Genomic DNA, 21947 nt, shown 5'->3' on the forward strand with positions numbered 1-21947 from the left:
GGTGCTCAATAAACATTAATTGATTGAATACATGATGGAAAAACAATAACCGAAAGTTTTATGTCTTCTGTTTTCCTCAACTGCGATTTGGGGTGTTGCCTGGCTGGCCTCCTCGGCTTGTTTCCAAAAGAGGATGCTAGACCGAGACCTGTGAACAATGGTGCATCGCTCACAGAGATCACTAACGCCCCTGGGTTCATTCCCAGAGGCTCTAAACTTTTCCGAGATGCCCCCGGGGCGGCGGGGCAGCCCCAGCCCGCGTTCGCATCCCTACCCATCACACTTCCGAAGAGGCCCCACCACTCCGGACCGGCCCACCAGGCCCCACCCACTCAGCACAGACCACGCCCCTCCGACGCCCTTAAGATGGCCCCTCCTCTGTTGGCCCCAGCCCCTCCTGCCTAGCCCCCGGTTTTGTCCCTGCAACGGAGGGCACCCACGTCGTCTTTGCCCCGCCCACTCTACCGCCTCTCCTCTTCGGCCCCGCCCCGCGCCTGGTTCAGGTCCCGCCTCCTCTGGCCCCGCCCCTCGGCCCCGCCCCGGGCTCGGCGCTCCGCGTCCCGCGCCTGCAGCAGCCTCGGCGCCTGAAGGCCGGGAGGAGCGCGGCGCGGGGCCCTCCAGACACAAAGAGCGGCTGCAGGACGCTGGTGGAAGAAGAGCGCCCGCCCGCCCCCTTGGCCTGTACGCGCGCAGGCGGAACCGGAGACGCCCCCACGCCCAGGTGAGCCGGCCGCGGGGCGTGATAGTGCATCAGGGGGCGCACAAGGGTGGGTTGGTAGGGACCAAGTGCCAGGGGCCCGCGCCTCGCTCCGCCTCCGGGCCTGGGGGCCCCGCTTCTCCTGAGACCCTGGAGCGTGGGGCGGGTCAGGTAGAGCCAGGCCCTCCGGCGGGCCGCGTCTAGTTTGGCGCTCCGGGACCTTGGCTCAGGTGGCCGGCGGGCGATCGGCTGGGGTCGCGGGGCTGCCGGGCCCGTCCTCTGGGCGGCTGCTGGCGTCCAGTTGCTGCACGGGGTGAGCTCTGAATAACATCCCCCCACTATGCCGAAGCTGTAGGACCTACCTGCTTGTTTTGGTGTATCAGGAGTTTGCACATGGAAAAATTGTTAGAAATAGGGACTCACGCTCTGGGGCGGAAAAGTCTGCTGCGAGTTTTGTCTGTCGTGAGTTGTTTGCAGAAGCGCAGCTTTCCTCCCGCCAGTGCGCTTAGTCGCAGAACCCATAAATCGTGCTGATTACTGGGAGCTCCGCGTAGGGAGCTCCGTGTATTTGCACAGGATGGAAGTGAAGAAGGTCGCGGGGTTCCCTTCTGCAACTGGAGACTTAGGCCACGCTGTGGAACAGGGAGGGGTCGGGGCAAGAACTGTGGAGCTGGAGCGCCGGGAGGGTCGAGTGACGCTCGCGCTCCCACCGCCAACACCGTCGATAAGACGGAGCGACTCTTGAGTGACGGTGATCTGCTCCTTAGAGGCAGCTGCTGTGATTTCCAGGTTTTCCACATCGGACTTAGGATACTTTTAAAACCAGAAAATTAAAAAAAAAAAAAAAAGATAGTTAAAACTGGTCGGTTAAACAGAAGGCTAAGTCAGCAGCCTCTCAGTTTTATGAACCGAGTGCAGGAGTAAGTGTATATTAAAAAAAGCTAAGGCGGTTAGGGAAGCGGCTACCACCGCGCTGTCCCTTTTCTGTTTGATTTACACATCATCCATAGTGGTTTAAGCTATTACAGATTGAACTGGTCTATATGGCAAATAACAAATATACAGCTCAGGTTCAATAAAAAATAGAGGATAATCGTTTTTGCAGAATGGTAAAATAACAAATGGTAAAATAACAAGCCATCTCCAAAGAACCTGAACTTCAGATAACGTTCATCATCAAATTAGAAAGAGAACATTTTATGGAAAAGTTAGGGTTTTAACATTTTTTCAATTGAGGAGTTTATGTTTTTATTTTTTATTTTGGCCATGCCGCGGGGCTTGTCGGGATCTTAGTTCCCTGACCAGGGATCGAACATGTGCCCCCTGCAATGGAAGCGCAGAGTCCTAACCACTGGACCGCCAGGGAGGTTCCCTTCAACTGAGGAGTTTATATAAACTTTGATGGAAAGCTGTTTTTCTCTAGCTCATGTTTACCCCAGACATTGCGGTTTGCAGGGCTGCTCGGAGGTGGGCGAGCTGTGCCGTTGCTGATGCCATGCTGTGAATCCCTTAACATTAGTGCGTCTTGGGTTTTGTGTCCTTAGCCCTTGTGAACATCTGGTGGTGGGAAATAGAGTAACAAAAGAGTTGCAAAGTTCTAACTGTAAGTATTCAGGGTGTTCAGATCCTGCCCCTTTATTATGAGTAGCTTTAGGTGCTGGTTACTGGATAGTTCGTTTCGTGTTTTTTTGGAAGATGACACACATGGCGTTTGGGACTTGGGGCATGTGAGAGAGCCCTCTGACGACATTCTTTTCACCTTGGACGCTTAGCTTTGGATCTTGCCACAAACAGGCGGTTGCTAAACATCTCTCTCCTTCCCTGACTCAAGACAGATCTAGAAGAAACAGTGTCTGGCGTGGCCTTGAAGTGGACGTTTCAGAGGGGGAGTCAGGGCTGTGGTGTGGCTCCTGACTGGAAGGAGTAGTGCCTTCCGGCCTGGAAGGGTGTTTCCAGTGCTGTGGCCACTTTGCTCTCCGATTCCGTGGTCATTCCCTAAAAAGTTGAGTGGCAGTGGCTGTAACTGGACTTTAGATTTGGGCTTAGCTTAGTCCTTGGCTTCAAGTACGAATTAGGAATTCAGGCTCAAGGCCAGCAGTTTGGTTAATCACAAGCAGGAGGCCAAAACTTTGGGTCAGACCCTACCTGGAGCTATTTGGAGGGAGGTGACAGCAGAAGGCTTTCCTTTCCCCATCCTTGAGGTAACCTTGAGCCCCTGGCGAAACCTCTCTACCAAAGGATCCTGACTGTCGCCATCTTTTGGTTTGTGAACCGTGGGACAAAGGAGTCCTTTGGAGCATTCTGTGTTTTTAACCTCTTGATGGAAGTTGGAGTTTGCATCTGCTGCTGGTGGGTGCACTTTTCTCTCTCTCGACCCTGGATTGTCCTTCCTTAGACTTCAAGGGATGATGCCTTTTCATTTCTCAAGACTGGTGCATAGTCTCAAATGAACCAAAGCCCTGAAGGTGCTGGCACATACCAGCTTTTGTGTGTTGACAGTTATTTTGTATTTCATGAGAGGAAACTGGCAAATCCTTGTGATGTGACACATGCTCTTATAACCCAGTTACCTTGTTTGGGGATCTGCTTTGCTTAATAAGTTAAGATTTTGGTATGTTGGAGTTTCTCAAAATGGTCATCATTTACTGTGATTGTTAAAGATCTGAAGGGAAATCAGTCTTCACAATCTCTAGGTTTTTAAGTTTCCAGTGAAGAATGTTACATTTGTAGGTATACATCAGTTATGTTTTTAGCTGCCTGTGATAGACAGCCTGACTCAGTCTTGGCTTAAACAAATAGAGGTCCCAAGAGGAAAGTACAGGCTTCAGGATGGGTTGTTCCAGTGGCTGAAGCAGCCTCTGGGGCCAGGTTGCCCCTCTTCATCACAGTGTCATGTTGGTGGTGGCTGTCTCCCTCACATCAGGAGGGAGAGGGAGTTTGGCTTTCATGGCTCGCTTTAAGAATGAGGAGTGGGGACTTCCCTGGTGGTCCAATGGGTAAGACTCTGCGCTTCCAATGCAGGGGACCCGGGTTCGATCCCTGGTCGGGGAACTAGATCCTGCATGTATGCTGCAACTAAGAGTCCACATGCCGCAATGAAGATCCCGTATGCCACAACTAAAACCCGGCGCAGCGTAAATAAATAAAAATAAAATAAAATAAAAAGAATGAGGAGTAAAACGCCTGTTGGCCTCCGGGCCATTTGAACCGGTCACTGGCTGGGAGAGGACCCCCTCCCCAATCTGCGTCAGGTCCCCCCACTTCCCTGCCGCTACTCCCTGGGAGCGGGGTGTGTGGGGACTGCGGGGGACAGGCTTTGGGTGCCTGGTCACCGGAGGGCTTGTGTGGCTCGCCACACAGGTGGCATGTCCCCAGTACCTGAGCTCGTGCACTGGCCAAGCTACTGTCGGAAGTGGAGCCCCGTCTCTCGATCTGTGTTTAAATTTTGGCCGAGCACACTGTGTGCCAGGCTCTGTTCTCAGTGCTTCGGGTAAATTCCTTTGGGAGGTGCTCACAGCAAGCAGTCGGCTGAGCTGGGGCGTGCTGTCATTCCCATCTCGAAGACTGTACCTCACCGCCTCAGTGACAGCATCATTTCTTTACATTAGAAAGAAAATGAGGAGTTTTCAGTGTTGATACAAACCTGTGACTTGCATGATCTATCTAGACACGTGAAGTGCAGGGCAAGAGAGGAACCGTCCACCCAAATTCTGCCTGTGGGCAAGAGTGTGGATGGCTTAATAAGTTGGGCTTTGCCTCCTGTGGGCCTCGTGGCTGTGTGTGCCCTCGGAAGTAACAACGACAACTAACAACAACAAAAGAGTCTGATGCTGGGGTCGGGCTGAGCCTCTGCCAGCCCCCCCGCGGAGGGCAGTGGACTGGTCCTGCCAGGGCAGATCCGTCGGAGCGCGGTTCACACGGGGCCGTGGGGTCGCTCTCAGGGTTACAAGACGGCATGAACATAAGAGCCAACATCAAGTAATGTAATGAAACATTCACAGACTTGGAGTTTAGTTTCAGGGCACAGGAATTTTGTAAATGGTTGTAAATTCTTTCAAAACCAACAAGGCAGTCTGCTCAGTGGAGAGTTTGACAAGCAGGCTGTCACACCCCAGGGAGAGCTCACCGGATCTAGAGTATGTCCACCTGCCCTGCACTCAGGTGGTTCGAGGGGGGAGGTGCTGGCACTGTCCGTCCACATGGCCTCCTGGCTTCCGGCTTCCTTCATGGAAGTGGACAAAACCAGGCGAAAGTAGGCAGAATCATCAGTTGTGCAGCTGGGGAGGGACGACCGAGCTTTGGACAGACGAGACTCTTCCCCTCACACTGGGGAATGTGTGACCCCGTGATAACAGGGAGGGCGGTGCCTTCTGTCCCGGGGGGTGATTCCTCTGTGCTGACTGCAGCCCCACTGGTTAGCTCCCTGGGCCCAGGTGACCGATTCTGTGGTCCGGCTCCAGTGAAGTCACCGCTCTCCGAGGATCTAGACGAAGAAAATGACAGGGCGAGTTTGCCCCCTGACTGGGCCAGAAACATGAATGCCCAATTTCTAAACCTCATAATCTACATTAATGGCCTGTTCTCGCTGCTGGTAGCACTCCTCAGAGAACCTCTTCAAATAGGATGTTTGCAGGGTCCTGTGTAATTCAGACTTAGACGGCCCTGCACTGTAGCAAAGGAGTTAAAAAAATAGCTGATAGTTCATGCAGCAATGTGGCTTTAAAATTAAGCAGTTCTTGATACATTTTAAATTCTTTTTGAATTTTCATTATTCCAAATTGTACAAATAAAATAAGACTTTGACTGCCCTGCTGTGGACGCCCCTTAACTAAGCAATCAACGTTAAGGTCCCAGTTAACCTCCTGATAAGAGGTACAGAGAGGGCTTCCCTGGTGGCGCAGTGGTTGAGAGTCCGCTTGCCGATGCAGGGCATACAGGTTCGTGCCCCGGTCCGGGAAGATCCCACATGCCGTGGAGCGGCTGGGCCCATGAGCCATGGCCACTGAGCCTGTGTGTCCGGAGCCTGTGCTCCGCAACAGGAGAGGCCACAACAGTGAGAGGCCAGCGCACCGCAAAAAAAAAAAAAAAAAAAAAAGAGGTACAGAGAAGGACACCACCTTGCCTGGGGTATTCCCGCCGTAACCTGAATCTCACTGTGCGGAGACCTGAGACAAACTACATTTGAGCCACATTCTATAAAGGAAGTGGCCTCTGTACTCTTCAAAACTTTCATGGTTTCAGGGTGAAGAAACACAAAGACTGAAGAACTATTCCAATTGAAAAAGTGCTAAAGGGATCTGACAACCGTATACAGTGCTTTTTTTTCTTTTTTTTTTTTTGGCTGCACCGTGCGGCATGTGGGATCTTTGTTCCCCCATCAGGGATTGAACCCACACCCCCTGAATTGGAAGCACAGAGTCTTAACCACTGGACTGCCAAGGAAGTCCTGTATACAGTGTTTCACCATAGACTGGATTTGTGCGGGGCAGTGACTATAAAGGACATTATTGGGACAGTGGACAAAATGTGAGGGTAAAGGTAGATTGGCCAGTAGTATGTTAGCAATGTCACATTTCCCGAGTTTGATCCTCATGCTCTGACCATGTCCTTGAGTCTGTAAATACATATGGAAGTCTTTAGGGATAAGAGGGCACAAAGTCTGAAACTCAATGGGAGAAGGAGAGAGAGGGTGGGAAAGAAAATGATCACATGGACATGATAAATGGGGCAAAGTGAAAACAATTAATTGGTGAAGATAGCTGGGTAAAGAGTATTCAAGAATTCTTTGTACTGTTTTTGCAACTTCTCTGTACATTTGAAATGATATCAGAATAAAAAGTTACAAAGACAAGTGTCCACCCTGGATTCACTGCAATCTAAATACCTTCCACCAATAAAAGTTTGTGGTATTTCATCTTTTCTTTTTTTTTTTAAGTCTTTATTGAATTTGTTACAGTACTGCTTCTGTTTTATGTTTTGTTTTTTTGGCTGTGAGGCATGTAGGATCTTAGCTCCCCGACCAGGGAATGAACCCACACCCCCTGCGTTGGAAGGCGAAGTTTTAAACTGCACCACCAGGGAAGTCCCATATTTCATCTCTTCTAAGATGCATTTTTTTTCATCTTATAACATCTCTGAATTTGGGGTGCATCTTATAATCAATGCTTTCTTAGAATTCATTGTGTCAGGTTTTGACATCAGTTTTTCTTTCTTAGTGATTTGTCTTAGAATCAGTGGCATCGTGGATTTGATGAAATATGATATTCTCTCTGGCTTTGTCTGAGAAGTGGGAAAAAGAAGACAGTGCTTCGAGTAGCTTCATGTGTAAAGTTTTTTCAGTCTCTCAGCTCGTGTCTTTGTTCCAGGCCAGATATCTGGCTACATTTGCTCATTTCCACCTCTGTGCCTGCTAGATATTTCAAACTCAACACATTCCAGGCTGGATTTCTGTCTTCACCTCCACCACCCCAAACTGCTCTTCCTCTGGGTTCCCTATCTCAGGGAGTGTAAACCTGATTTTTAACCAGAGTTGGCTCCAGAACGGCCCCATGGGAGGAGCACAGGGACCTGTCAGTGCTTATGGAGATGGGGTGTGTGTGTTCCAGTCTCACCTGGAACAGAGGCTGCTTTTTTTTTTTTTTTTCTTTTTTGGCTGTGTTGGGTCTTCCTGTGTGTGGACTTTCTCTAGCTGCGTTGAGCGGGGGCTACTCTTCGTTGCGGTGCCCGGGCTTCTCATTGCTGTGGCTTCTCTCGTTGCAGAGCATGGGCTCTAGGCACGCGGGCTTCAGTAGTTGTGGCACGTGGGCTCTAGAGCACAGGCCCAGTAGTTGTGGCGCATGGGCTTAGTTGCTCCATGGCATGTGGGATCTTTCTGGACCAGGGATCGAACCCGTGTCCCCTGAATTGACAGGTGGATTCTTCACCACTGCGCCACCAGGGAAGTCCTAGACTGCCTATTTCTTGAAGTGTCTTTGGGCTCCAAACGTCTGTGCCTCATTTTCCCCATTTGTCAAATGAGGATATTTTCCCCAAGTCTGTCAAGATAATGTACAAGGCAAGTTAAGTTACCGTAAAACTCTGAAATTCTGTGACTTAAAATATGAGAGCATTTTAGGAAGACTTTAAATTACAATCAGTCAAGTGGCCAGTTCGCCCTAGGTAGACCCTGCTCTGAGCTCCTGCAAGTGTATGGCCGACCCTGCTGCTCACTGACTCCTAGCAATTCCTCCCAGGTTTCTTTCCGGTACCGTGTGCAGTTCATGGGTGAGTCGGGTGGGGCTGGTTGTACACCGGATGCTGGCAGCCTCCATCAGGAGCAGGTGCGTTTTATAAACTGGCCGTGCCTGGTGCTTCTGGGCTCATCTCCACGCCAGGGCCACTGTGAGTGTGGTTGGAACTACTGTAGCACCACATTGTCTCACTAGTTCTTGAACCCCTGTGTGTCAGATGTGGGAATGGCTCTATCTGAGTCTTTGTAGCGCCATTTGACTTGGGAAACTTTGAATCAGCCCAGGATGGTAACATTTTCCTTTATTTTGTTTGGCATAGCAACTGCAGTAGCAAAATACTGTGATTTCCCCGTGGCCTAGTTTCTCCGCTACCACGTTTCATTTGCATTTTGGGTGATTACTTCTTGGTGATTCTGAATCTGCTTTGGGGACCACTGAGTTGTTGGTGTTGACAGTGACCTTCACAGCAGGCTCATTCTTTAGAAGGAGAAACCCAGGGTATTCAGGCCACTGCTGGATTCTGTGGACTTTTAAATATGTGTAGAGAACAAACAAGATCAACAGTTTTGTGTGATGTGCCTTTAGGCTCCTAACTTCATGGCTGGAATTTAAGATAAGAAAGGTAGGATAACGGTGAGCAGGGGGTAATTTGTGTGCAGGGTTTTCTGAATTGATTTTGCGGGACGTGTTACTTTATTCTCTTGTTTTCTTTATTATCAACACAACACAAGAAAGGTTCTGGCACAGAGAAAGTTTCCTAACAGATGAATAGAAATGGACTGGGGCATGGAATGTTTGGTTGAAGTACTGCTTTTTAATTTGGGAGACTATCCAAGTTAATGTTCTCTCCTTATAGTTAGGTTTCCTAAGACAAAATTCTTGCATAACATTAGGACTTTCTAGTTTGGTTTAGAGCTAGAAGAGACATTTTCCTATCCTGGGTTTCAGATTCCTGCACTTATTCATGGAAAAACTTTTTCTTTTTTTTTTTTTTTTTACTATTCAAAACTGCTTTGTGGGTTTACATGTTATTAGTAGGCATGAGGTAGTATGTTAAGGTTGGTAGCTCTAACTGTGTGGTTAGACCTCAGTGTGTGTTCACTTACTAGCTCTGTGACTTTGGGCAAATTACCTAACCTCTCTGCACCTCATTTTCCTTGCTTTTAATAGAAAGTTGATAATAGTGCCTCCCTCACAAAGCTAAATCCCTCAGTGTTTAGGAATGTGCCCATTACAGGATGAGTGCTTAAGAAATACTAGTTTTATATTGTCACAAGATTATTTAGCAAAAGCAAGCATCCTATGGAGGTGTCAAAGGTCGAGACATATATCCAGTGGTTCTGACTGTCCACAGAAAGTAGACTCCAGGGCTTGCACAGCTGGGAGTGGGGCATTGAGAAAAACTCCTAGAGCCCTTTTAATTTTTCTCTCTCAACCTTTAAGGTCACTTGACTGAAATAAAAATAAATTGCAACAATTATCCCACAGAAAGAAACTACTCAGAATGGCGAACAAAATATACAAACATTTCAAAAATTGATAAACACGGGTAACTTAAAGGAAAAGAATATATTCACCAAGACGTTATCATTACTCGGCAGGTTCTGTCCTCATTTCCTCCAGTGTGGATGAATGTATTGTGTGGAGTTGAAATGTGTGCTAGACTTCTGTTTTTTTCTGCTAATTTATGTAGTGTTTTATTTTTAATCTATTTTGGCTGCCCCAGTCTTAGTTGCGCAGCACACAGGATCTTCGTTGCGGCCTGTGGGATCTTTAGTTGCAGCATGTGGGATCTTTAGTTTCAGCATGTGGACTCAGTTGCGGTATGCATGCAGGATCTAGTTCCCTGACCAGGGATCTAACCCAGGCCACCTGCGTTGGGAGCGTGGAGTGTTACCCACTGGGCCTCCAGGGAAGTCCCTGTAGTTTTGTAAAAGATGAGCTTTGTGTGTTCATGCAGTTTGCAAGTCTGTCCATTTTCACTGCTGTTGAAAACATTCACCTGGTGTGCTGAGCTATTCCCTCTGGTTAGGCTTCTTGTTTTTTCTGAGCAGTTAGGGACTTTCAGATAGCATTCAATGAAAAATTTCAGGCTTCCTATTTTCTCTCTCTTTGGACATGAAAGCACACCCCTCGCCTCTTTCCTCCAGCCCCGCCACTGCTCCTTTATGTGGCTGGTGGGATGAGTGTGCAGTGGGGCCTCTGACCAGAACATCCTCAACAGCTCCTCTCTGCGAGGGGTGTGGGAGAGTCAGCCCTTGACCCCACAGGGCCGGGCAGGTGGAGTCAGCTCACATGCACCCTGTGGTGGAAACCTCTTGCTTGTGTTGTTTTAATTTGGTTTCTTTAGTGATTAGCAAGATTGTGCCTATTAAAGGTTTGCTTATTTTTGATAAAGAAAAGCAAGATCATGCAGAACTCAGCCTGTGTTCTTGGGTATCTTGACAGCATTGTTCTTGCAGGTGTGGGACCCTGAAGCCAGCAGGTGCCCCTTGCGCTGACCTTCTGGTCTGTTCTCTGACTAATGCGTGAACAAGGAGCCTTCACAGTAACATCCATTCACCTCAAAGTTTGGATCTCAAATATTTTGGAAAAGAAAAAAAAGTTAGTGTTTATGTTAATTCTCTTCTGGAATTTCTAGCTGTGATAGAGAATCAAATGCTCCAGCTGGCTTGCTGATAAAGCTCTAGGTGGTTCTGTGACCACTAATAACATTTCTCTAATGATAAGTGTCATGGGGCTCACAGCCTTGGGTGTGAGTTGTCCATCCCATTTGGGAAAGTCTCTGCTCTGCCCGCCTTCCTGCTGGCTCCAGCGCGCCCTCGCCTCTCACTTCAAGCAGAGAAATGTAGGTTACTCGTTTGTCTCTCGGAATGCATCTGTACCCACATCTCTCCTCCACAGTGGCCTCCAGGGAGAAGGTGACCTGACCACCTCCATTTACTGGGGCTGGTCCTGTTCCCAGGGTTTGAGACTGGGTGAGGGATGAGAGGGAATTGCAGCTTCACATTCCACACCTTTGCTGCTCAAACGGGAGTGAGGTTGAAACCCGCTGGGAAGTTAATAACAGACCCTCAGAGGAAAACGGAAGTGATTTTGTTTGGTCAAGCTAGCTATACATGCTTAGCGTTTGTAAGCCTGCAGCAGGATAATTTATTGAAATTCAATATGTGTTTTAGGGACTTCCCTGGCTGTCCGGTGGTTAAGACTCCGCACTTCTGCTGCAGGGGGTGTGGGTTCGATCCCTGGTGGTCGGGGAACTAAGATCCTGCATGCCATGTGGCCAAAACAAACAAACAAAAAACCCACAATATGTGTTTTATCTGTTTTTCCCATTCCAAGATGGTACCAGACCTTGGTGTTCCCTTGCTTCCAGGGCTCTTATGTTACAGGGCTGAAGGCAGAAGTTTCTGGAAAATGACCTCTCTCTCCCTTTAAAAAAATAATTGCTTACACAAAAATTGACTTATATGTGCATGCGTGTGTATAGTTCCAAGAGTTTTAACATATGCAGATTTGTGTAACTGTCACCACTATGAGACCACAACAGTTGCATCACCAAAAACACGTGCTACCCTTGGGTAGTCCTAACCCTGCCCGTGTTTGCTGACCGCATAGTCTTGCCTTTTCCAAAATGTCACATAAATGAAATCTTACAGCACGTGGCCTTTCTAAGCTGGCTGTTTCTCTCAGCGTCGGTGTGGCTGCTTGTCCTTTCACTAAGAGCAGCGTTCAGGTGAGGGTTACCACACCCGGTCCATCCATTCACCTGATGGAGGACGTTAGGATAGTCTCCACTTTTTGACAGTTACGAAGGCAACTATTGTAAACATTTGCATTTGTAAACATTTCATTTTCCTAGGGTCAATACTGAGGTATGGGATTGCTGGGTCCCATGGTAAATCTTTGTTTAATTTCATAAGAAACTGCTTTCCCAGAGTGGCTGCACATTTTGCATTTTCAGCACCAATGTGTGAGTTTCATTTGCTGTCCTTGCCAGCTCTGGGTATTGGAATTTCTTAAACATTTTAATTTTAGCCATTCTAATAGGTGTGTGTGGTGGTATCTCATGGTAGTTTAATTTGAATTTCCCTATTGGGGAAAGATGTTGAGCATCTTTTCTTTTCTGTTTTTTAAAAAATTTTTTCCGCTGCATCTTGTGGTGCAGATCCCCCACATGTGGGATCTTAGTTCCCCGACCAGGGATCGAACCCATGCCCCCTCTAGTGGAAGCAAGGAGTCTTAACCATTGGACCGCCAGGGAAGTCCCTTGAGCATCTTTTCATGTGCTTATCTGCCATCCATGTATCTCCTTTGGAAGTGTGTCCATTCCAGTGCCTTGCAAGTTTTTCTTAAGGGTTGTATTCTAAATGTTCAGTTTTAATAGGGGTTTTTTTGGGGTTTTTTTTCTGACCTTGCCGTGCGGCTTGCAGGATCTTAGTTCCTCACCAGGGATCGAACTTGGCAGTGAAAGCGCCAAGTTCTAACCACTGGACTGCCCGGGAATTCCCCTTAATAGTTCTTTTTATATTATTTATGCTAGTCCTTTGTTGAATATGTAATTTGCAGAGATTTTCTCCCAGTCTGTGGCTTGCCTTTTCATTATCTGAGCAGTACCTTTAACATCAAAAAGTTTTAATTTTGCTGAAATCCAATTTATCGATGTCTTAAATGGATTTTACTTTTTGTGTCCTTTTTAAGAACTCATCTAACTCCAAGTGATAAAGATTTCCTCCCAAGTTTTCTTCTGAAAGTGTTGTACTATTATGTTTTATGTATAGATTAATTATAAACTTTGAGTTAATTTTTGTATAAGGTGTGAGGTTTTCGTTGTTTCTTTTTCCTGCATATGGATATTCCATTGTTCCAACAGAGTTTGCTGCAAACACTATTCTTACTCTATCAAATATATATATATATATATATATATATATATATATATTTGTTTTTAGGTTTTTTTTTTTTTTTTTTTGCGGTACGCGGGCCTCTCACTGTTGTGGTCTCTCACGTTGCGGAGCACAGGCTCCGGATGCGCAGGCTCAGCGGCCATGGCTCATGGGCCCAGCCGCTCCGCGGCATGTGGGATCTTCCCGGACCGGGGCACGAACCCACGTTCCCTGCATCGGCAGGCGGACTCACAACCACTGCGCCACCAGGGAAGCCCCTGTAATGTCCCTCTTTATCCCTGATAATTTTCCTTCTTCTGAGTCTGCTTTGTCTGAGATCCACATAGCTACTCCAGCTTTCTTTTGATTAGTGTTAGCATGGTAAATCTTTCTCTATCCCTTTACTTTTTTTTAAAAATAAATTTATTTTTTAAATTTATTTTTGGCTGTGCTGGGTCTTTGTTGCTGCTCACGGGCTTTCTATAGTTGCGGAGAGCGGGGTCCACTCTTCGGGGTGGTGCGTGGTCTTCTCATTGTGGTGGCTTCTCTTGTTGTGGAGCATGGGCTCTCGGTGCTTGGGTTTCAGTAGTTGTGGCACACGGGCTCAGTAGTTATGGTGCATGGGCTTAGTTGCACCGCAGCATGTGGGATCTTTCCGGACCAGGGATCGAACCCATGTCCCCTGCATTGGCAGGTGGATTCTTAACCACTTCGCTACCAGGGAAGTCCCTATCCCTTTACTTTCAATCTATGTGTGTCTTTATATTTAAAATGGGTTTCTTGTAGACTACATATGGTTGGGTCTTGTAGACTACATATGGTTGGGTCTTGTCCACTCTAACAGGCTCTGTCTTCTTTTTAAAATTTATTTATTTATTTTTGGCTGCGTTGGGTCTTCGTTGCTGCATGCAGGCTTTTTCTAGTTGTGGCGAACAGGGGCTACTCTTTGTTGCAGTATGCGGGGTTCTCATTGTGGTGGCTTCTCTTGTTGCGGAGCATGGGCTCCAGGAACACAGGCTTCAGTAGTTGTGGCGTGCAGCCTCAGTAGTTGTGACTCGCGGGCTCTAGAGCGCAGGCTCAGTAGTTGTGGCACACAGGCTTACTTGCTCCACAGCATGTGGGATCTTCCCAGACCAAGGCTCCAGCCCGTGTCTCCTGCATTGGCAGGCAGATTCTTAACCACTGCGCCACCAGGGAAGCCCCCAGGCTCTGTCTTTTGATTGGTGTATTCAGACCATTCACACTGAAAGTGATTATTGATATAGTTGGATTAATATCTACTATATTTGTAACTGTTTTCCATTCATTGCACTATTCTTTGTTTCCTTTTTAAAATATATTCCCCTTTTTTCCTGTCTTCTCTGGCTTTAATTGAGCATTTTATATGATTTCATTTTCTCTCTTCTCTTAGCATATCAATTCTTCTTTTGAAAAAGAATTTTAATGGTTGCCCTGGAGTTTGTAATATACATTTGCAACTAATCTATGTCCAATTTTTTTTTAATAATTATTTACTTATTTATTTGGCTGCGTTGGGTCTTAGTTGGGGCATGCAGGATCGTCATTGCCGCATGCGGGCTCTTCTTTGTGGCATGTGGTTGCGGCATGCAGGATCTTTAGTTGCAGCCTGTGGGATCTTTAGTTATGACATTTGAATTCTTAGTTGCAGCATATGGGATCTAGTTCCCTGACCAGAGATCGAACCCGGGCCCCCTGCATTGGCAGCACAGAGTCTTAGCCACTGGACTACCAGGAAAGTCCCTATGTACCCTTTCAAATAACTCTGTACCACTTTACAGATAGTGCAGGTACCTCATAACAGAGTATTCCCGAGTCCTCCTTCCCGTTCCTCATAACATTGCAGTCATTCATTCCATGTATCCATAAGCTATGATTACCCAGCACATTGTTGCTATTTTTATTTTGAACAGTTATCTATTAAGTCAATGAGAAAAATGAGTGAATTCCCTGGCAGCCTGGTGGTTAGGACTCCGTGCTTTCACTGCCGAGGGTGCAGGTTCAATCCCTGGTTGGGGAGCTAAGATCCCGCAAGCCATGCAGTGTGGCCAAAAAAAAAAAAAGAAAAAGAAAAGTGAAACACTTTATTTCACCTTCATTTATTCTTTCTCTTATGCTTTCCCTTTTTAAATGTTGATCTGAGTTTCTGACCTATATATATTTTCCTTTTCTCGGAAGAACTTTTAACGGTTTTTGCAAGGCAGGTCTCCTGGCAATGCATTCCTTCAGTTTTTGTTTGTCTGAGAAAGTCTTTATTTCTTCTTCACTTTTGAAGGATAATTTCTCTGGATATACAACTACAGGTTGGTGGTTTATTCGTTCAATGCTTCAGATGTGTTACTCCATTCTCTTGCTCATGGCTTCTGAGAAGTCGGATGTAATTCTTTACTCCTCTACAGGTGAGATTTTTTTTTTCCTCTGGCTTCTTTGAGGATTTGTCTTTGGTTTTCTTCAGTTTGAATATGATATGCCTAGGTGTAGTTTTTTGGATATTTATCCTTGTTAGTGTTCTCCAAACTTCCTAGATGTGTACTTTGGGATCTATCATTAATTTTGGAAAATTCTCAGCCATTATTACTTCAAATGTTTCTTCTGCTCATTTCTGTGTTTCTTCTCCTTCTCATTGTTTAAAAAAATTATTTTTATTTTTTTATAAATTTATTTATTTATTTTTGGCTGCATTGGGTCTTCGTTGCTGCACATGGGCTTTCTCTAGTTGCGGTGAGCGGGGGCTACTCTTTCGTTGTGGTGTGCAGACTTCTCATTGCAGTGGCTTCTCTTGTTGCGGAGTACGGGCTCTAGGCATGCAGGCTTCAGTAGTTGTGGCATGCGGGCTCAGTAGTTGTGGCTCACGGGCTCTAGAGCGCAGGCTCAGTAGTTGTGGTGCACGGGCTTAGTTGCTCCGCGGCATGTGGGTTCTTCCCAGACCAGGGCTTGAACTCGTGTCCCTGCTTTGGCAGGCAGATTCTTAACCTTTGCGCCTCCAGGGAAGCCCCTATTTTTATTCTTATTTTTTATTTCTTGGCTGTGCTGCACAGCATGTGGGATCTTACTTCCCCGACCAGGGATTGAACCCATGCCCCCTGCAGTGGAAGTGTGGAGTCTTAACCACTGGACCGCCAGGGAAGTCCCTTCTCATATTTTAATTATGTTACACCTTTTGTAATTGTCTCACAGTTCTTGCATATTCTTTTCCTTTTTTCCCCCCTCCATTATTTTTTCTCTTTGTTTTTCAGTTTGAGAAGTTTCTAGTGACGTAAATTAAAGCTCAGTGATTTTTCCTCAGCCATGTCCAGTCTCCTGATGAGCCTATCAAAGGCATTCTTCATTTCTGTTACTGTCTTTTTGATTTCTAGCATTTCCTTTTGATTCTTTCTTAGAATTTCCATCTCTCTGCTTATATTATCCATCTGTTTTTGTAGGTTGTCCACTTTTTTTCCATTACAGGTCCTAGCATAGTAATCATAGTTAAACTCCCAGTCTGATAATTGCAAAATCTTTGCCATATCTGAGTCAGGTTCTCATGCCTGCTTTATCTCCTCAAATTCTGCTTTTTCTTGCCTTTAGCTCACCTTGTAACTATTTGTTGAAAACTGGACTTGACATATCGGATAATAGGAACTGAAATAAGTAGATGTGTAGTGTGAGGTTTTATGTTTTTCTGGCTAGGGATCCTAACTCCTACTGTGTTTGACGTTTGCTGAAGTGGTAGAGGCTTCAGATTCTTCAAGTGTCCTTTGTTGTCTCCCTACTGTCTATAGGTTTCCCCAGAAACTCTATCTGAAATGGAATCTGTGTCTTGCAGCTCTCTTGGTGTAATGAACTGCTTTTCTACTGGAGCCCTGTGCATGTGGTGGTGAGTTGCTAGGTGAGGAAAGCATTCTGTAATCCTGTGAGTCAGACTGTTTTTGTGGGCCTGAGGTCCTGGACTGTGCCCTTCAGAAGTTTCTTAGTTTTTCCTTTTTTTTCTTTTTTTTGGTTGTTGTTGTTTTTCCTCCCTGTTGTAAGACAGGAAGGCTAGAAGACGCTCCAGTTGTCAAGTTGCCCTTCCCCACAGGTCTGATAAGACTCTGATAAAATAGTTTTCTTTTGAGGCAAGGCATTTGCTATGGGTGGTTTTTCAAAATGGTTACTTTTTTCTGGGTGCATTTCAAAACTGTAAGTTTTCCTCTCCTCCCTGTCCAAATCATGAGAGATTTTTTTTTTCTCCAGTCTTTACCATGAAGACCTGGTGGGGATCCTGGAAGTAAAACACATGAATGTGTGTCATCTCTTCTCCCTTCCCCCAGCCCAGGAGTTTTAAACTCCATCTCTCCATCTCCAGCCTCCAGTTGTCACCTACTGTTTATGTGTTTATGTGTTGCTGGCTCCAGAGAATTTTGCCCCAGGAAAGCTGTGGAACTGAAAAAGAAGTTTGTTCTGTCCATTTTTGCTTCATGTATTTTGTTGGTCTATTTTTGGGTGTATCTACATTTAGGATTATTATGTCTTCTTGGTGAGTGGACATTTTGAAGTCATTTAATGCCCCTCTATATCTCTGGTAATTTCCTTGCTCCAAAGTCTACTTCTGGTGTTAATATAGCCACTTCACATAAAGAAATGTTGTTTGTATGGCTTATTTTACCCGTCCTTCTACTAAAAAATGAAGTAGATTTCTTGTAGGGAGCATGTATTTGGGTCTCATAGTCCCTCTCTTTTAGTCGCTGTGTTTAGACCATTTACATTTAATGTAACCATTAATATGTTTGGATATAGGTCTATCATTTTATTATTTGTTTTCTGTTTGTCCCCGGTGTGTGTGTATGTATGCTTTTTGAGGTACAGTTGACATATAACTGTCCTCTATATTTTTATTTCTCTCTTTTCCTTTCCTGGATTACTTGAATGTTTCTTAGTATTCCTTCTCTTTTTATTATTTCATTTTTTTCTTCCAGTTTTATTGAGATATAATTGACATACAAAACTGTGTAAGTTTAAGATGTACAGAATGATTTGACTTACATACATCATGAAATAGTTACCACAATAAGTTTAGTGAACACCTATCATTTCATATAGATACAAAATAAAAGAAAATGAAAAAATAATATTTTTTCCTCGTGATAAGAACTGTTAGGATTTACTCTCTTAACAATTTTCATATATAACATACAGCAGTGGGGCTTCCCTGGTGGTGCAGTGGTTAAGAATCCGCCTGCCAATGCAGGGGACACAGGTTCGAGCCCTGGTTCGGGAAGATCCCACATGCCGCAGAGCAACTAAGCCCGTGAGCCACAACTACTGAGCCTGCGCTCTAGAGCCTGCGAGCCACGACTACTGAAGCCCACATGCTGCAACTACTGAAGTCCACATGCTGCAACTACTGAAGCCCGTGCGCTTAGAACCTGTACTCCACAAGAGAAGCTCCTGCACCGCATCAGAGTAGCCCCCGCTTGCCACAACTAGAGAAAGCCCGTGCGCAGCAAATGAGCCAACGCAGCCAAAAATAAATAAAATAAAAAATTATTAAAAAAAAAATACAGCAGTGTTTGTTAATTGTGTTTATCATGTTGTACATTACATCCCTAGTATTTATTTATCTTATAACTGGAAGTTTGTACCTTTTGGCCACCTTCATCCAATTCCCCCTCCCCACACTCCTCCAATAACCACAAATCTGATATCTTTTTCTATGAGCTTGTTTGTTTGTTTTTGAAGTATAATTGACCTACAACACTATGTTAGTTCCTGGTGTACAACATAGTGATTTGATATTTCTGTACATTTCAAAATGATCACCATAAGTCTAGTTACCATCTGTCACCATAAAAGATATTACGTTATTATTGACTATATTCCCCTACATTATTATTGACTATATTTTTAGTGTCCCATTTTAATCACTCTTGAAGTTTTTTGTTTTACTCTTGAATTTTTTAACCATATATCTTTGTATAGTGGTTGCTCTAGAGATTACAGTACTCATATTTAGCTTTTCTCTGTCTACTTGAAAATAAGATTGTGCCACTTCAAGGGGAACATAGAAACCACACCACCACTTTGTGTTACATCTTCATGCATCAGAAACTGCTTCAGTGTTAGAAGTTTTGCTTTTTGCTGTCATACATCCATCCATCACATGTACATACAAAAAAGTCTCATATTTACATAGTTATTTGCCATTTCTATTGCTCCTCCATTATTCCTGAAATTTCAGTTTTCCCTCTGGTATTATTTCCTTCCCATTTGAAGAATTTTCTTTAACGTTTCTTTCAGAGCAGGTCTGCTAGAGAGCTCTCCTCTCCCCTTAGTGTGGATGGTGCAGAAGGTAAGGATTCAGCTTAGTGCTGGTGATCGGTGAGTCTCCGGGGTGCTCAGCGACTGCTAAATTGTCTTGTGTAAACATCATGGTTAGTGTACTGGAATTGCCTGGTGTCAGCCGCACAACCTAAGCACCACGCAGCAGACAGCTGCTCTGTCCTGCACCAACCAGGCAGAGGTAGCTGAGCCTGGATGAGTGCCATCTGATATCCCCCTTTGCTCCTCCTGACTCAGTGATCCCCTGTCTTCTTGGAATTGGTGCCCCCCTTCTCCCAAGACAGAGCAAAGCCGAGCCATCAGCCATGTGCTTCCATGGTCGCCTGGTGACATGGGAGCACTGCCTGCCAGCTTTTCCAAAACCATCAGATATTCCTCTTTGAGAGTATGTAATTAAACAGGTTTTTTTATACCCTCATTAAAGGAATTTCAGGTTTCAGAAGAAGGCAGGGGAGTACTCAGGGGTTCAGGGACCTCCTGAAATCATTTGAGGCCAACCTGGCTGGTTGTGAAGCATATGTATGCAGACCAAGGGAGGGAACCTTCAGGTGTGCAGAAAGGCCACCTTACAGGGAGGTCTTCCCAGTCCACCCATTTAAAACTGTGAGCCAACTTCCCCACCCGCTCCTGCTTTGTTTCTCTTGTACCACTTAGCACCATCTAAGATAGGATTTGCTTATTTGCCGAGTCGAGAGCATTTGTCTGTTTCGTTAGTTGCAGTGTCCCAAGTGCCTAGAATGGCCCACGCTCAGTAAATATTTCTTCTTTTTCTTTTTCTTTTCTGGCTTCGCCGTGCAGCTTGTGGGACCCTGGTTCCCTGATCAGGGGTTGAACCCGGGCCCTGAGCAGTGAAAGCACGGAGTCCTAACCCCTGGACTGCCAGGGAATTCCCTCAGTAAATATTTCTTGAATGAAAGAATACAGTTTTGCAACTTGCTTTTCTTTCTTCCTTTTTAAAAATAAGCTGTCCCTGGCATCCTCCCATGGTGTACGTAGCCCCGAACGGGCTACCTCCTCTTTAATGTCCTCCCTGCTGTCCTAGCCTGGTCCCACAGATGCAGAGCAACTTGTATTACCTGCGAGTGGTTTGAGGGAGAGGACGTGCCCTGGGGCCCTTGATCCTTAGGATGGAGGCGCGTGAGCCCCCAGTGTGGCCTCGTCCGTGTGATGGGGGCTCTCTGGTGTGCAGATGCTCTGGACACGGGGCTGTCTTTTCAGGCCATATGCAGGTCGTTACATGATAGTCACTTATGTTGAAGGCGGTTGTACGGGTCTCTTGAGGCAGAACCTGGCGGGTAGCCGCTGAAAAGTAACAGTGTTATGGAACCTAAGACTCTGGAGAACATCACAAGGCGTTGGCGGTGAAACAACCTCCCGGGAAAAGCAGGAGACTCCAGCTTGTGCCTTGACTCCGCTGCTTGCTGTTAGGAAATGAACAAATGCCTTCCAGGGGTCCGCTGCCATGTGATGAAATGGGGATACAGGCCAGGTCCATTTTTTGCTGCGTGGTGTTTGTAGCACTCAAAAACCACCCGCCTGGATACACCCTACCTCTGACTGACCACTGTGATTGGCCCTCAACACATTTCTGAAGGGAAGCAGGGCTTCTTATCAAAACCACCTGGGTTCTGGGAAGTAGAGAATTTAAAAGTCTAAGAGGAGGGCTTCCCTGGTGGCGCAGTGGTTGAGAGTCCGCCTGCCGATGTAGGGGACACGGGTTCGTGCCCCGGTCCGGGAAGATCCCACATGCTGCTGAGTGGCTAGACGCGTGAGCCATGGCCGCTGAGCCTGTGCGTCTGGAGCCTGTGCTCCGCAACGGGAGAGGCCACAACAGTGAGAGGCCTGCGTACCGCAAAAGAAAAAAAAAAAAAGTCTAAGAGGAAAGAATAAGGGGACTGTGCCTTGGGGGAAATGGAATGGTTTTGAATGAATCTTCGTGTTTGGAAAAGGATGTTAAGAAGGAAGAAGGCATCAGTGCAAATTACCTTGGTCAGCTTCTTTACGAAGACTTAAAGAAAGATTTCAGACCGCTGAAAGATCCTTATACTTTCTGAGGAGACAAAAAATTATTATGAAATGAATGCTTAGCCACTGCTCACTGTACTCAGCATATTTATTTTATGTATGTATGTATGTATTTTTGGCTACATTGGGTCTTTGTTGCGGTGTGTGGGCCTCTCATTGTGGTGGCTTCTCTTGTTGCAGAGCACAGGCTCTAGGCGCGAGGGCTTCAGTAGTTGTGGGACATGGGCTCAGTAGTTGTGGCTCACGGGCTCTAGAGTGCAGGCTCAGTAGTTGTGGCACACAGGCTTAGGTGCTCCGCGGCATGTGGGATCTTCCCAGACCAGGGCTCGAACCCGTGTCCCCTGCATTGGCAGGCGGATTCTTAACCACTGCACCACCAGGGAGGTCCCAGCATATTTATTTTTAGGCAAGGTAGTCGATGGTGTTGTGTAGATCATCTGTATCGTTACTGATTTTTTTTTGGGGGGGTGGGGAATCTAGTTCTATCACCTGCTGAGAAACTGGTGTTAAAATTTCCAACTATAATTGTGGGATTGTCTATTTCTATCTTTGGTTCTTTCAGTTTTTGCTTTGTTTATTTTGAGACTCTATTGTTAAGCATGTGGATATTTATGACGTGCCTTCCTGCTGAATTATCACTATGAAAAGTCTATCTTTGATAAAACCCTGTCTCTAGAAGTCTATTAATATGGTCTCTTCAGCATTCTAATGTTTAAAGTATGCGTGGTATGGGTTCTAACCAGTTACTTTTTAAAAATTGCAGCTTTACTCTAAAAAAAATGACAGGCTTTAATG

At 45.9% G+C, this 21947-nt stretch overlaps 1 protein-coding gene across 5 annotated transcripts in view; it reads left to right on the forward strand.

The window, feature by feature from the left end:
* The first annotated feature begins 534 nt into the window (after nt 1–534).
* Nucleotides 535–21947, forward strand: part of NINL (ninein like) — a 107518-nt gene continuing 86105 nt past the window's right edge. For 4 of the 5 annotated variants that reach the window (XM_079946565.1, XM_079946567.1, XM_079946569.1 and 1 more), the window contains exon 1: nt 535–721. The gene's annotated coding sequence lies outside the window, so the exon portion shown is untranslated. Of the gene's footprint in view, nt 722–15206; nt 16699–21947 lie in introns of those variants that run through there. The other variant, XM_079946566.1, reaches the window with a different exon arrangement.

This window comes from Stenella coeruleoalba (assembly GCF_951394435.1).
Source record: "Stenella coeruleoalba genome assembly, chromosome: 15".
Classification (NCBI taxonomy): domain Eukaryota; kingdom Metazoa; phylum Chordata; class Mammalia; order Artiodactyla; family Delphinidae; genus Stenella; species Stenella coeruleoalba.